Source organism: Acipenser ruthenus, chromosome 52 (genome assembly GCF_902713425.1).
Source record: "Acipenser ruthenus chromosome 52, fAciRut3.2 maternal haplotype, whole genome shotgun sequence".
Taxonomy (NCBI): Eukaryota; Metazoa; Chordata; class Actinopteri; order Acipenseriformes; family Acipenseridae; genus Acipenser; species Acipenser ruthenus.
The window spans coordinates 5,392,196-5,409,022 of record NC_081240.1 but is presented as its reverse complement, the minus strand read 5'-3'; the positions used below and the strand labels follow the sequence as shown (position 1 = coordinate 5,409,022).

The 16,827-nt window shown below is 37.4% G+C and overlaps 1 long non-coding RNA gene across 1 annotated transcript; it reads left to right on the top strand.

The window, feature by feature from the left end:
- Nucleotides 1-1,837: 1,837 nt before the first annotated feature.
- Nucleotides 1,838-4,522, top strand: LOC131722954 (uncharacterized). The gene is made up of 3 exons (XR_009320070.1): nucleotides 1,838-1,929; nucleotides 2,173-2,210; nucleotides 4,174-4,522. It is a non-coding gene; the product is annotated as an uncharacterized LOC131722954 (long non-coding RNA).
- The last annotated feature ends 12,305 nt before the right edge of the window (nucleotides 4,523-16,827 follow it).

The window sequence follows — 16,827 nt, the reverse complement described above, 5'->3', positions numbered from 1 at the left end:
GGAATGCACCATAAACTGACTGCAGCTAGTCCAGAATACCACTGCCAGGATCCTTACCAGATGTAAAAAAACGTGATCACATCATCCCACATCTTGCCCAGCTGCACTGGCTACCTGTAAAAGATTATTTTCAAAACTCTCCTGCTCACCTACAATGCCCTTCATCACACAGGTCCCGAGTACCTCCTCAACCTGCTGACCCGCTCTGTCCCTGCCCGCAAACTGAGGTCCTCCGACTCTGGACTGCTTGTTTTTCCCAATCAAAAGTGCACCACACTTGGAGAACGCTTGTTTAGCTTCATGGCTCTGACTCTCTGGAACTCTCTCCCAGCTTTGGTGCGTAATGCTCCCACCGTCGTTCGCTTTAAATCAACTCTCAAGACCTACCTGTTCTCTCTTGCTTTCCATGATCTTTAAGCCTGATATCTGCTATTAGTTGCTGTGTTGCTGCTACTATTTCATGTATTATGTTACTATCATGTATTACGTATTATGCATTTCTCTGTATTTAAAGTATTATGGATTTCTTGTTGTTACTGCATATTGTAAAGCGCTTTGTGATGGTGATTCACTATGAAAGGCGCTATATAAAATAAAGATTGATTGATTGATTGATCTCTAAATGACTTCCTGTGAAAATGCTATATGTTTTGAATGTACTTTCTGTCCATTTAGAGATATCTCTAAATGAACAGGAAGTTATTTAAAGATATCGCAAACATTTTAGATATCTCATTTAAAACTCCATTTAAAAATATACTTTAGATATCTTAAAATGATTTAGAGATATCTTCAAATATTTAGAGATTTCTATACATTAATTTGAGATATCTCTAAATGATAACTCAGCTTGCAATTTTGGCAATGCCCTCATAGGGAAATTCAATCAGTCATGCTTTTGATGGTAAGGCCAAATATTTTTAATTGAAGGCATGGTGACAAGATTAGATGGGAGTAGATAGAACTCCGGACAGGAGAACAGCCGTGGATCAAAATACTGCCATTCAAAATGACTCCCTTTGATGTTTACCCCAGATTGATTCATTGAAACCCTTTAACATGACTACAGATAATCAGTGGAATGAGGTCCGCACAAGATCAGGTTATCAGATACATTATAGGGGCAGTATTTCAATCTCCCACTATTCACATCATTAAAAATAGCATGTTATCATCAAATTAATGTTGGCCTGAATTATTAAAATTATTGAACAGCTGGCCACCTTGTTGGTCTAATGGTGATACTTTTCTACACGTTGTTGCTTATGTTCCCACAGGAGATATGACAACTCCAACCACATCTAACAAGACCCAACAGACAAATGAGATAGGCAAGTGTAAATAACTTAGTTTTTTAGTGTCCTTGACCTTAATAACTTATTTTATAGTAGTCCAAGTTTTAGAAAGCATAGTATGTTCTTAACTTGTTAATAATAAAGGTACTAATTGGTTTATATACTGTATCATAAATTATAATTGAATCAGAATGGTCACAGCTCTGATTATTGCTGGTACGCATGGACAATTTCATGCCAGATTAAACCAACTCCAAAAACTAGGCTTTATGGAAAACATGATTATTGTGTGTTTGGTGTACCTGCTCAAAAACCAACAATGTATGACTTCACTGTGGAGCATACTGTACGTACCCTATTCACATGCTGCAAGATCAAGCTACTGTAAAAACAGGATTGGATTACATTTGTTTTCAACACATGTTGATCACGCTTTTATGCCAATAGGTTATTAGTGAATTATAGAATATGTTTACACAGATTTAACTGGATCTTACAATGAATCCCATTTGTATGTGGATCCCCCCAGGATCTGTTCCAGTTCTGTACCTGGGTGCAGGGGTAGGATCTGGGGTCCTTGTGCTGCTGTTACTGCTGATAGGAGGAGTGCTGAAGTGTCTGCAGTCCAAACGAGGTAGGGCTCAGCATTCTTCACCACAACAGGGCAGCAGTGTGGAGTAGTGGCTAGGGCTCTGGGCTCTTGACCGGAGGGTTGTGGGTTCAATCCCCAGTGGGGGACACTGCTGTTTACCTAGATTGCTCCAGTAATAACCCAACTGTATAAATGGGTAATTGTATGTAAAAATAGTGTGTTACTAGCTGTTTTCACCTCCATTCAAACTAGGAAACTAATCTATTTGATACAATGCCATTCCAGACCCTGCTGTCCAGACTGAACCTGTATACGCCACGGTGGTAAGTCCTATATGTTACATGTCTCTCACACAATTTGCTTGCACATAGACAGGTTATTTCAGATTTGAATGGATACATTTCCATTATTTATCATTCTATTGAAGCAAAATTTACTGTTGAAGACAAACATTCTTCAAACCGGGCTGGCATATATATATGTTTTCCAGTATTTACCATCGTTGTGTGATCAATACTTCCACACATATGCTTTATATGCTTATGCACAGTTAAACACACACACAACTTTGAATATAGAGACTCCAAGCATTATAAGTATTATTAATAATAATCCAGGCATTGTTATTATTACTATTTTGACCTTGAGTTGTGATAGTGAGTAGTGATAATGAGTTGAGTGATTTGAATTTGTGCCAGGAAAGGGTCATTTGAACTCTTTGGTTTTCATTGACTAATAGCTACATTCCCCCATTTCACCCTGAAGGTAATAAATCTTAGTTGGGCATTGTTTAGGTATTTTGTAAGTAATGTGGATAGGGCAGTGACACCGAACGACTGCAAAAGTGGGTGGGCCAGCCAAACGTAATTAAAAAAAAAATCTGTGTAAGACTAATAGGTTAACATTTTAACTAATTTTAACTAATTCTCATATGCTATTTGCATACCGTATAATTCACAAAAATACGACACTCGAAAGTACAATTACTAAGATATAAAAAGCAACAGACAAATTTGCAACATTTTTATTGTTATTGTGGAAGGGTGGTGGGCAATTCACTGACACACACAGGAGACAGAAGGTTTTATTTGAAACACCGCACTGGTGCCCATTTTTATTTTGGGAATTTTTTTTTTTTTTTATTTGTCGCCAGATGGCGCTGCTGCTGCAACTCCCCTTATACCAACGATGGTAAGCAGGGGTTGCACTTGTATCCGTCAGCACACACAGGTGCTCTAAAATAATAATGAAAACTAAAGGCAAAATAACACAGTAATAAAACTACAAAATAAAGGTGATGCTTACGCAGTGCCCCCACTGCCGCTAAGCCGGTTTAAGGCGGGCTGTCTTCCTCAGCCGTGCTTGTCTGTTTTGTTCTCTCTTCAACCGCTGGCGTTCCTGCCTGGTCTTTGTTTACACTGGCGTCTTCCCCCAGCGTCACAGGGTATCCTCTCTCCGGCCACCCAAATGCGTAACCAAGTGCTGAAAAGTCGGGTTCTATGGTGGACACTGCAATTCGAAGGCAGTCGATTCCATTCATTATTTTTAATCTGAGCGAGTGCAGAGAAAGATGCTTCACATCTGTAAGTTGATGGAAACATCGAAATAAACCGCCTTGCCAATTTTACGATATGCAGAAGATGGCTCACTTATTTCCAGAAGTAGTCTCCGTTGTTTTGCCGAAATCCTCGTTGCAATTCATCAGAGCTTTTCAACTCTACAAACTCCATCAGCAGGTCAGCTGAATCAGGCATTCCTGAGAAAATGTCCTCCTCTTCATCTACTTCCAGGAGGAATGAAATGTTCACCAGAAGCAACAATTTCTCACACTTCTTAAAATCTTGAAATCTTCCAGCATAGAAGCAAGTTAAATATAATTTAAAAATATTTTTTGTATACTCGAGGGTATTTAGGTAAAAAATTAAAATAATAGACAACTGAATCTGAGAGGTGATTCTGTACAATTTAAATAATACATTTCCTGGTAAATTACTACTTTTGTATTGGAGACTTTAACACCCCTTTTTGGTAATGTAGTAACGCCCTTCCAGCACCCCGCGAAAATGATATACTGAAGTTCGAATTGATTAAAAATAACATCTCGCGCAGTAACTTGCAGCCAGTTCTTGTACTTAGAGAGGCTGTTTTAATCAATCCGAACTTGATGTTTGATGAGCTTCTGGGATCAATAAGCTACTAACAACCAAACGAGCAAGATGGGCTGAATGGCCCCCTCTTGTTTGTAAACTTTCTTATTTTCTTAAGTTCTTTGTTCATTTATTGCAGAATCAGCCCAAGCAGCCTTCAAAGCAACAGGACGACACACTCACCTACTCAAAAATAAACACTGCCCGTGTCACCAAGAAGAAATCCAGATCTGCACATAATGAAGACAATGTAACATACGCAACAGTTAAAACTTCCACATACTGAAAACCACTAGGAAAAATGAATGTTGTTTTGAAAAATACCTGAATATTCAATAAATTGGTCTTTCCCTTTTATCCAAGTACTCTCTGCTTTCATACCTACCAGAATGATCATACAGAGTCCGATCAGTGAGAGACACTGGGTGGGATTTTCAAAGACCAGTGTTATTGTATTGAACTCGCGGTATAGTAATGACAGCTTTAGTAGCAAGGGATTTTCAAACGAAATGTGTTAATAAAATCAATCCGTTAATGCTTTGAAACTGAGTCGATGAGGTCGTTAGAACGCATTTCTAATTAAAAAGCTAATTTGTAGCAGGCCACATACATCACTTCCTGTCTCAACAACTAGATAAGGGGAACTTGTTAATCAAAATACATGTTAACTAGATCAAGAAAATGAATGGAAGCATAATTCTCTGTTATGGAAACTGCTAACAACCAACAAGCAGCAGCCAAATGGAAATAAAAAATAACAGGTATAACTATGTTGTGTATAATTTGTAAACTTCATTTAAAATTGTGCATTTTGTCATGCAGAATGTACATTTATTTAGATAACTTCACATATATAAAGCTGATTTACAATTATCTGGCATGTGGGTAAAAATCGGACGTCACGGATTAAAAAATAAATAAATTAAGCCCTACTACTCCACAGCTTACGATATACAATTATTTTGATGTGCATTTTGCAATCTTTTTTTTTGGTTAAAAAGAAATAAATACTTTTTTTGGACGGGGCAGGGGGGTAAGCCATCTACTGTATGTATATTAGTTAGAATTTATTTTCATATGTTGACATCTATTTTTGTATGTATTTTAGTATGTATGATCATAGGATATAAATAAATATGTTTGAAGAGCCATTTGTGTTTATAGTTGTTAGTTATTATACATGTATGCCATGTATGTAACACTTCATTATGTATTTATTAGGCTTTTAAAATTACGATAGAACTCCCAAACCCAGTACACAATCTGTTTATAATTAATTGTTTGGTGAATCTTCTAATCATGCATTTTCTCTGGTACTCTTTGCTCGCCTCCGCGTCAAATAAACTCAACATGATTAAAAGTAGCCACTGAACACTTACAGTAATATAAGAACATTGTATATGCATACAAACATGTGAAGGTGAAAATGTACATTGTATATAAAGTGGGGGGGAGTCTGACAACATTACAAATACCTTCAGGCAAAATCCATGTCAATGATCTCGATCACATTCCTAGTGGATCTGTGTGTCCTTGTACGCCTGTTCTTCGTTCTTGTGTGGATAAGACACAGGAAGCATTGCACATCCGCAATCACCTAAGGAAACTTTATTGTAATATCTAATATGCTGTTTTCTATACCAAAATGTCATTATTTACTCTTGGGTTTATATTTGAATAATTAAAATCAAATCTACAGTAGAGGCCAGCTGTCATATAATGTATGTATCCAGAATTCAGAATTCAGTTACAGTTGCATTGATCATAGCAATACAATAAACTTACCGTAAGGTTACAGATGGTTAAAACAAGTCAATAAATCTCATTCATAATCACAAGTATAGAAAAGGTTTATATAGTCATAACTATAAATATTGAATTATCTAGGTAGTCTGTAAGAAATTAACACTCTCTCTCTCTGTATCGTCGGCGTCACAGCCGCAGTCTGTTAAATTTCTGTTTCAAGGTGAGTTATATACTCTTTCATTAATTAAAAGCCTTATTAAAACTTCATTTACAACTTTATGAAAATCTTGTCCCAGAACTGACAAACCATTGCAGATATAAATAACCTAGGGGACTGTGGTGGAATGTGTCAAACAATAGAAGACACATTGATAGCACTTCCATCAATGCTGGGAGGCAAGCATTTCTATGAAACCTTCTGCACAGGTTCTAGTGTTTAAAGAGATAGTAGCATACTGTGTGTTTCCCTGTATGAGTGTGGGATTCTTAATCAAAGCTAACACACAATGCATTTCTTAATCAAAGCTAACACACAATGCATTTCTTAATCAAAGCTAACACACAATGCATTTCTTATGGTCAATCATTCTGGGTGGTTCTGGTTTCTGTTGCTCCAATATTACATTCTAATCATTTCTCTGTAAATCTTACCTGGCTTCGAGGATCCAGGACTGAACAACCTGCCTCATGCCAGCCCCGCTTACTGGTACTCTAAATGACAAAGAGAGCTGGATTATCATTTGTTTAAAGGCAAAGTCACTTCTGAATTCTCAGTGAACTGATATAGCTTGGATTGAGGTGTGGTGTGAATGCAAAAGGGTCTAAAATTGGGTTCATTTGGAAACAAACTGCCAGTGTGCTTGAGAGAGGCCCAGGACTGAATGTCCAGCTTATAGGTTGTTTAGAATTGTAAATAGTATTCTTTCCTTTCAAAAGAACTTGATAACAGCTTTGAGACCCTAATCTGTTGTGTTATGAATGAAATTCAGTTAGAATTCTTATTTCCTTTTTTTCATGTGTTTCCTGTTCATAGTGTAAAACAATTAGATGTATTTCAATAACCAACAGCTGGTTACACAGACCCCAGTTAGCAGTAGTGCTAGATTGCTTTACCTAAGGTACACAGGCAGTCCATGATTAGTGCTCATGTGGGTCTTTTCAATCAGCCACATCTCTGAGCTACAGCCACTTCATCATGGCTCTGTATGTATTTAACTTCATTGTTATAAAGTGTACAATATGCATTTGTGTGGTTGTATTGTCTGTTATCTATGATCTCAACTGACTGTTTTTTTTCATCAAGGCAACCACCACCGGACATGTTTTGTATTAATGGTCTTTTATCATTTCTGTTTTAAATACTGTGGTTTGCTTAAGCAAGGTTCTCTGTCATTCTTGTCACAGCGCTACACATGCTAAAATTAAACACTGCATATGCCTTGCACAATGAGGCTGTGAGTAGCATTGGCTTTCTCATTCTTCTGTCTAATGTCTATAAATAATTAATTTCTGTTTGTAACTTCATATTAGTCATTTCTATTTCACCTCAGCCATGCATTGCCTGCTTTGTGCTTTCAGAGTCAGGGGTGCTGAACTCAGCATCTGGTTTCATTGCTATATGCTGAGCTGCATGCACAGCATGTACCTAACTGTTGTTATGTTGCTCATGTGATCCGCCTGTTCCTCAAACTGTCACTAAGTCCTGGAGATATTTGTACTGCTGCTAAACTAAGTAACAAAGGATTGTTATAGACAAAAGAAGATAAAATTGTATTGTATCCACTAGCCATACATGTGCATTTGTTCCCTTCATAACAGAAGTAAATGAGTAAATGAATGTGTGTCTGAATGATTCTGATTCTGAAGTGTAGTTAAGTGTTCATGTTTCAATATCATTATACATGTTCCAGTTCAATATGCTGTCCTTCCCACTCTGCCCATGATTGCTTCAGGAGAACCCCAGCAACTCATCCAGCATGTTTCTGAAATCCATTCCAGGTTGCCCTTGTCACAAACTGGTAAAGAGTCAGTTTAGGAACAGAGATGATAAGTATATCTGAAGACAAGGTGGACATACTGTAGGGGAAATCTTGAAAGCCTCGGAAGAAAGTAGAGGAAGTGAAAGACCTGAAGGCCTCAAATTCACTAGATTGTGAGAGAGTGGTCAGCCCAACAGAAAGACAGGGACAATGTAATTCAGAATCAGAAAACTGTGTGCCCTTCAGCCAGGAACTGGAATGTGGTCAACATGCTGGAAGTGTGGGTGTATCCTGATGTTTCTTTCACTGGAACTGCCAGATCTGTCCTGTAAATATTTATTAGAAATTAGTTATATGTAACAGAAAGATAGGCGTGCCAATGTGTAACTGGTACTGGTCCCCATGTATTTATCCCCCATATTTATCATAGCCTGTGAATTTGGTAACATTGTGCTAGGAATGGATTTGCTTGTTAAGTATGTCTTGGTGCTGGACATTATATATATAAAGTGCTTTTTGATTTTACAGGTCAATATTGGGGGGGGGGGAGTATTCTACCCTGGTCTGTTTATTATTCAGGCTCAGGTTGAAGAAATGCTGGTTCCCTCCTAGATAGTCATCCCTGTTCTGGTTAGAGTAGCCACTATTACTATTAAAATTAAAATATGATAAAGGGATTGATTTGGGAAAGTTTATAGTATGAACTGCTCTGAGGAACATTGTAGAAACACCTCTAAAGAACATATCAACCTATCTTGATGGAAGGTGCAGTTCATCTACTGGTTAGCGTTTAACTGACTCTATAACAATGTTCTTACTCTCACCTCAGATAAATGTAGACAAGTTATTGTGCTGATATACCATCAACTTGAAGTTTATCCAAGCCAGTTAAGATGTCACCCTTTTGAGTGCCTGTCACAATGATGGCTGGTAGATGACGTCACAGACCTGGAAGATATAGACACACAAGGCAGTACTGAGGTATGAAAAAGCACTGCGTGCACATTTATTTAATAAATGAAAAGTTTAAACAAAAAAACTTTATCAAAACAAAACGGCTCGTTGGTCAAACAAAACAGACAGATAATAATTATAATAGAAAAACAAGTTTATAAAATGGCTTGGATAAATTAATTGCTGTGATTGGCTGAACAAAATCACATGACCATGCCGTAATAATTAATAATTACATAGAAAAATTTACTTACCTGATCTATAAATATTACTATGCCGTCATAGTAACAATTCTCTAAACAGTGTTTCTGTAGGTAAAAATGTCAACATACAACTGAAATAGCATTTAAATCATTCAACAATCTTTTTTCATCTGTGTCACTAAGAATTACAGAAAAAATTGGCAAATATACTGTGGAATTTATTTAGTCAAAGAACAGAACAAAGAAAACTCTGAGGCAAGCAGTAGCAGTAACACTATTCAAAAGTCTTCTCAGAAATCACCACGCAAGTCTTACTCAGCATATAATATAATATAATATATATATATATATATATATATGCAGCAGCGGCATCTACTTATTAAATATCGCCTTATAAAAGCGAGTATGCAATGTTTAAACTCAACAACAGATACATCTCACCACTACCCTCCAATTTCAGAAACATTTTTAAAACAAAATTAAAATCTCTCCTGCTCTCTGCTGACACAACCGTTGGGCTTTTAAAGAAGGTCGGGTTCAGGATAGAATTCTATTGTGCTCGCCGCGGACGGGAAAGACTGCGGCACTGCGCAAACTGACACGGAAGTCGTTTAGTCCACATATCATCTAATGCTGGTTTACAATATAGGGAAATTATGCCGGTTACCGGCCATTGGTGTGAAAACAGACTCAGAAATTATTGGGCAGCTTCTCTAGAAGACCACAAAGCCTGAGTAGAATCATTTCCTAAAAAAAAAAAAAAAAACACTCGGAAGCCCCTCCACTGAGTGCCAATGCAGTGCAGTGTTTGGCTGGTCCATGAATCCTCCCTCAGATGTGGGAAATCAGTCTGCTTTCAATTCACAAATGCCATTTTATTTAATCTCGAAAATGTTACTATAAATGGCAATATTCAATGTAATTTTAATGTTAAATAATAAAAAAGCACAAAATATATGTTACAATCAAAATCTTCAGTGACTATTTTTTCTCAGTGGAAGGATACATAATATATTTCTTATTTTTTCCTTAAAAAAGCTCATTTGTGTAATTATTTTCAAAAAAGAAATGTAGCCATTTTATAAGCGAAATAACCCACTCCTGTCATGGGTTATTTCTTACATCATGCTGGTTCTGCACCAGTACGAAGAGCATTTGTTTCATTTTCGACTATTTACTTTTACCTCCTCGCTCCCCGTTCTCTACTCCTCAACCATCTCTCCCTATGAGCCTGGAGTGGGTCCTTTATTCTGTGGCTGGAGCCTTAATTATCCATTAAACAATTATCTTATTAAGGCTCCAGCCACATTTCCACGAGATGTATAGGGATGGGGTTTTAATACAATACAAATACATAAAAGGGGGTGGGCACCTGTGGCTGAGTGGTTTGCAGGGCACAGGTGTAGGTGTGATGCGGTGCGCAATGAAGAGACAGACAGTGATAATCAGAAAAGAGATTTAATTTTTAATCCAGGTCTGATGACCAAAACAATAATCCCAGGCAACACACAACAATGTGTATTGCACTGTTCTATAAAACGGGTTTGCAGTCCCAATTAATAAAAACACAGTTAATACATCCACAATATACAAACACGCTCACCAGTCCTCGTGGTGCAAATACAAATTATCGCGATACAGGTGCCGTGATGTCCAGGTTAATGCTGGCCTCTGGCAACAGCTCTGGAATGTGTTAGCCATTTACTAATAATAACAAATAGCAACAATCAGAGACAAACAAACAAAACACTCAAGATACGATGCACACAATACTGGTCTTTCCGGGTCGTTCCTTTACCTTTAACAAAGGAACAGATCACGTCTCTCTGTCCCCTATATGAACCATCATTCATGATCCCTTTGTAAACGATTGCAACACCTCCTCCAATCCGTGGCTGCCACATCATTTTCCTTCCAGGTCGATGAGTTAGTGCACCGAAGTTCCGCCCCCTTTCTAGACGACCGACTTCCTTTTAACCCAGAGAATGAATTAATGAATGAATGAATACAAGATATCACATTATTTTTACATACAATTACATTACTTTTTGTTTTACACATTATTTTTAAATACAATTACCAATTTATACATTTGGGTTTTTACTGGAGCAATTTAGGTAAAGTAACTTGCTCAAGGGTGCAGCAGCAGTCTCCCCACCTGGGATTGAACCCAAAACCCTCCGGTCAAGAGTCCAGAGCCCTAACCACTACTCCACACTGCTGCCCTGCCAAATGATAATTTGGAATAAAAACTGTGATTTTCTCCCCTTCTGTTTTTTTTTAAATCACATAACACACGTTCCTATCTACACCTTTTAATATTTATTTTCTGTCATAAAAATGAAACTATGAAGAAACAAAGTGAAATTGCTTCGGCTAGTATCATCATATCATTCTGATAAAGACATTAGTCTTTACTCAGGGCAAAATGAATAGTCCTATTGGATGGCTGAACACATTTATTATTATTATTATTATTATTATTACTACTACTAATCTGTAACTGTACAGAAAACAATTAGTAATTTTACAAACAGCACAACTATTCCACACAGTAACAGTTCATCTTGAACACTCACAGTAATCTTTTAGAAACACCATATGTCTTGCTCTACAACCATCTCACTGGTAGACTCCCCCTGAACTGGATTCGAGGCTGGCTTTATACAGCCAGGACTCTGCCCTAACAAGACACACCTGTGTCCTGTTACACAATTAATGTTGGCCATTTTGACTATGGGCTTCTGGGAAATGAAGTCTTTTAGTCGGGAGCCATTTTACCCCACTACACACAGTACCCACTACAGACAGTTATTTATATATATAAAGCTATACATTCAAACTCCAGCCCCTTTGTCAGATCTTAAATCCAGGTGTTCAAAGTGCTGCTTGATTCTTTGTTTTTAATACATGCTGTGATCGACACCCTGTGCATTGGAATTTGAGAGTTCTGTTTAGCTTCTCTGATAGGATGCTACTCATCACATCACCAGACAAGTTATTTCTAGGTGCAGGAAGCGTCTGTCACACGTGGCCACCAACTGTACAGTCTAACAAAATAAACAAACACAAAAATGAAAAAAGAAAGTGCTGCAAACTTAATCAGGGACAATCAACAATTTAAGTTTTTTTTTCTTCCTCATTTGATAGACATGAAAAACCCAACTAGTAAAGTTACCAAACTGCAAATGAAAAACAGTGTTGGGTTGTTTCTTATCAGTGTTGTAATTGTAATTGGTGTTCACAACAGTCACTCCAAAGGGGGCCCAATTAGATAACACTTAGACAGAGCCTCTTCAGTACAGCTCTGTATGTATTTCATGTCATTGTTATAAAGTAAATTGTTATTTGTTTTTCTATTATCTCACACACATTACATATTCTCTTCTTTTCATCAGGGCACACTGTAACCACCAAATGACATGCAGTGTGCCGATGGACTCTTAACATTTCTATTTTAAATCCTGTGGTTTGCTGAAGCAGCGTTTTAAGCGTCTTTCTAAGCTTGCTAAAATGAACTCTGTACACGTCTCGCACAGCCAGGCTATGAGCAGCACTGGCTCATGTTCTTGAAGAGTCCCAGCCACCGGGTTCTGATGGGTTTCCATGCAATAGGCTTAGCTGCACGCAGAGCAAGGACTCCCCTGTTGTTATGTCTGCTATGTTATCTCAAGCTTTCCAGCTGCCCTTTACACACTGTCTCACAAACTATGTCCTGGAAGTCATTGTGGCACAGCAAAAATCAGAGGATTAGGATTGATTCGTAAATTGTAAATTGTATTATATACTAAAGTTTATAAGTCCCTTATAAATGCCTTTAACTAAATAAAACTGTATTTGATTTCCTGTTTACAAAGCTTTTGTTTCCATGATTTAAAATAAGGGAAGGTGAATATCCACGGTTTACCCTTTCACTGCTGTTATGCCATTCTTTACTTTGAATTTAGTTTGGGGAGGAATCAGATTTTACCCACAAGCTCATAAATAACTGTTGACTGACTGCCACAGTGTTAGTGCTGGAGCTCAGCCTGCATGCTGACTGTTGATTTATTACACAGTGTTAGTGCTGGAGCTCAGCCTGCATGCTAACTGTTGATTTATTACACAGTGTTAGTGCTGGAGCTCAGCCTGCATGCTGACTGTTGATTTATTACACAGTGTTAGTGCTGGAGCTCAGCCTGCATGCTGACTGTTGATTTATTACATAGTGCTGCACTTGTATGAAAAGTCTCTATCCTGTTTTCCTGGCTACATCAAATGGTTGTGTCTTGTGCTCATCGAAGAAAAGGACCTTGGTTAAAATAAGGCCCATGGAGATCTATTGAATTGACCTAATCAGCTGTGGATCTAAATGACACCACCATTTAAATCATTAAAAATATGAATCTTGCGCATTTAAATATTTCTACACACATAATAAGAACTAAAGACACTAACAGGCACTGTTGCCCTTTATTTATTTTTTGAAAGAGGTGGTATTTAAATCCACTGCTGTTCCGATCAGTTGAATATTCTCCATGGTCTCTGTGGCAAAGTGGCTTGCAGTGTACAGGTGCAGGAGTGATGTGGTGATTGAATGAAAAAGCAGACAACAGCAATCCCAGTACAAGTGTTTTTTATTTATAATCCAGGTCTGACGATCGTAAATAATATTTCCCAGGCAATACTCAGCAATGGGTATTGCACTGTTCTAAATAACGGAATTGCAGTTCCAAACAATGAACACAGTCAATAGTATACACACAGTACACAAACACGGTCACCAGTCCTAGGTGAGTGCTGTAGTGCTCGTGGTGCTAAATACAATTTAATGTGGTAACATGTGAAGTGCTGTCCGGGTTGGTGCTGGCCTCTGGTGACAGCTCAGGATGTGTTTAGCCATCTACTAAATAACAAGTAACAATCTGAGACAAAACAAAACAAACTCTCATGATACAATTTCACAAAACACAAGTCCTTCCGAGTTGTTTTCTTTAACCAAAATGAAGGAACAGATTACGTCGCTCCATCCCCTATTTGTATCGTCACACATGACCCCTTGGTTAAACGATTGCAGCCACTCCTCCAATCCACGGCTGCCACATAATTTCCCTTCCGGGTTGATGAGTTAGTGCACCAAAGCTCCGCCCCCTTTCTAGATGACCAACTTCCTTTTAACCCTGGGAATGAAGTGTCAGGCCAAACAGGGTACTCTGTTCTCGTTACTTAGCGCCCTCACAGGTCGGGAGGGAGATTTACCACCAAAGATCATTCTATTTCCATCACAGTCTCTTAATGTCGTTCTGCAGTTAAGTCGATACTTACTGTAAACCAACATTCTTAATCCCTCTATCCAGTACAGTAAAGTTGGTTTAATTTATGTCTCTTTAATAGCCAAGAACCTATACTGTTGTTCCTCCCATAAACCACTGTGTATTCAGCTCTTCTGAGAAACCTAATACTGTTCACCATCTCACTCAAACACTTTGCTCTTCTAGACACAGACCCCAGCATGCCTTGACTCAATCTATTAGCCACTTTGAACTATATTATTTAACAGCAGGGAACATTCAACCACTGAAGTGTCCTCCAGTATTCTGTGTACAAAATGAAACACCCCTTACATTTGTTTTGTGCTCACACTGTACAACAGGGGTTGTCAACCCTGGTCCTGGAGAACCACAATCCTGCAGGTTTTCTGGGTATCTTTAAATAATCAATGGTTAAAGACCTGGAAAAAATGTTAATGTTGACCAGTTCAGAAAATTATTGGTTCAGTTGAGTAATTAAGTTAAGAATGAAAACTAGAAGACCCTGCGGCTCTCCAGGACCAGGATTGGCCACCCTGCTATACAGCATAATGATATTTTGGAAATCCATTATAGTTATACAGTATAGGAATTACAAAAAGGATCCAACACCATGTCAAATCTTGGTAATGCTTTACATTAAAGGTCTCTGATTATTCTGTATTTACATTGTGGTTACTTTGTCTATACATGTGTACTTACACATCACAGGTGTGGCCATTCTCCACTTAGTTAATTGAGTGCTAATTGGGGAGTGTTTTGTACACCTTGGCAAAGCCCCAGGAGTACCCATGTCTGGTCAGAAATAGCCATACAAATGTGGTGTTGGGTTGATGCAAAGATTCACCCATAAAGAAGATGGCATAAATTCAACAGGGACCGTGTGGGAGCAGAAAGTCAAAGATAAAAAAAGTGCAGAGGCAGAGTCTCTCAGGATAAGATCATTTGCAGTTTGACTGAAGATGTAGAAATTGTGTTATAAGTCATGTCTTGTAACAAGACTCATATCAAGTTATTATAAATCTTAAAGATGGGTAAAATTAAATAGTGACAACATAATTAATGATAAACTTTTTTTCAAAGCTGTGAAATGAAGCTCTGGTGTGTTTATCTTGTATCCGAAAAAAAATGAAGGAATTCTCAACAGTTATTTACAGGCTGATGTATGTTATTCCTTAATATGTGAATTATTAGTATCTGTTCATTCATTCTTTACAATAATTTCACTCTCTTTCAGCTGATGTAGATGAACAATACATTGAGGTTATAAAGAAAATACAACTACCTGGTCTTTAGATGATGACAATGAGAGGCTTTGATGGACCAATACCATTTGTGTATTGCTCTTGATCTTTGGTTACTTTAATAGTCAACTTTTACATGTGTAACGGAAACACTTGTTCAGTGAGGGAGGGTGCTGTTGTATGTGCATTACTGTATTGATCTCATCATTTTCACTGTTATGTTTAGTTGTGTTATAAATAGAGGAACTTCATACTGGTAGTTTCAGAAATTCATTGTACAGCTTGCCAATATGCCTTGGGGTATTCATTCAATCATGGTGTGTAAGTATTTTTTCTTTGATAACTTTCTTATGTGTGTAGATTTGAAATGTAAATATTCTTATTTGTAAAATGATGAATTTGTTTTTCAGTTTTTGCACTTGGAGACGTGCTGCTGGTTTCGACAGGTATGTGTGTCTCTGACACGTTCACATAATAAGATTCAATATTAATTCTTGATTGCATTATGAATGAATAACATTCAGGGTGAAATTCACAGGGCCGTTTACTCTGAAGAATCTTTAGAACCATTATTGCTGAAAGAATAAACACACACAATGAAGTTACTCAACCTGAAATAAACAACTCAGGCATTGGATTCTTAGGTATTCTTATGATGTTTATTTCTAGATTACATTACTGTTACTATTCCAAAATGCTTGAGCTATGGCCAGCTTCAAATAACTACATGCTATAAACACTTGTTTTTAAAATTAATGATATTTAGTAGCATTTGCGAAGATGACTTTTTCATGCATTATCAAACTGATAAACGTATACTTTTCTCCTGGTTATATTTTAATGGTAATTTTTATGAAACAGAAAAAAAAATAATATTGTTATTGGATTAAATATTCCAGATCACATGAATACAGAAAGGTGGTGTTTTCAGAAAACAAATGGTCTTATTTAATTTCCTAAAAAAGTCATGTTTTAAACATATTTATATACACGGAATGTCAAATGTCTATCAATAAGTGTTCATATGTCCGTATGTTCTATATTTGCTTAACAGATTGTTTTCTCTCTTATCTGGCATTTTTTCATTTTTGCAGAGCCACTTCACACAGCAATAATTAAAACTGGCAAAACATCTGCAGTGGAAGGGGAGAAGGTTGAATTCAAATGTGTAATATCAGCTGTGCATGGAGAACAACCAGAGAACAAGGAGAAGAATTGGTTCCATTTATATAAAAACAGAGAGAAGATCAGCTCACTGCCAGAACCCGGAGGAATGGGAACTGTCACATTTATAAAACAAGACATCAGAAAGAATGATGCTGGAAACTATACCTGCATGTATGGAAACGAGAATCCAGGTGATGTGAAAAACATCAGCC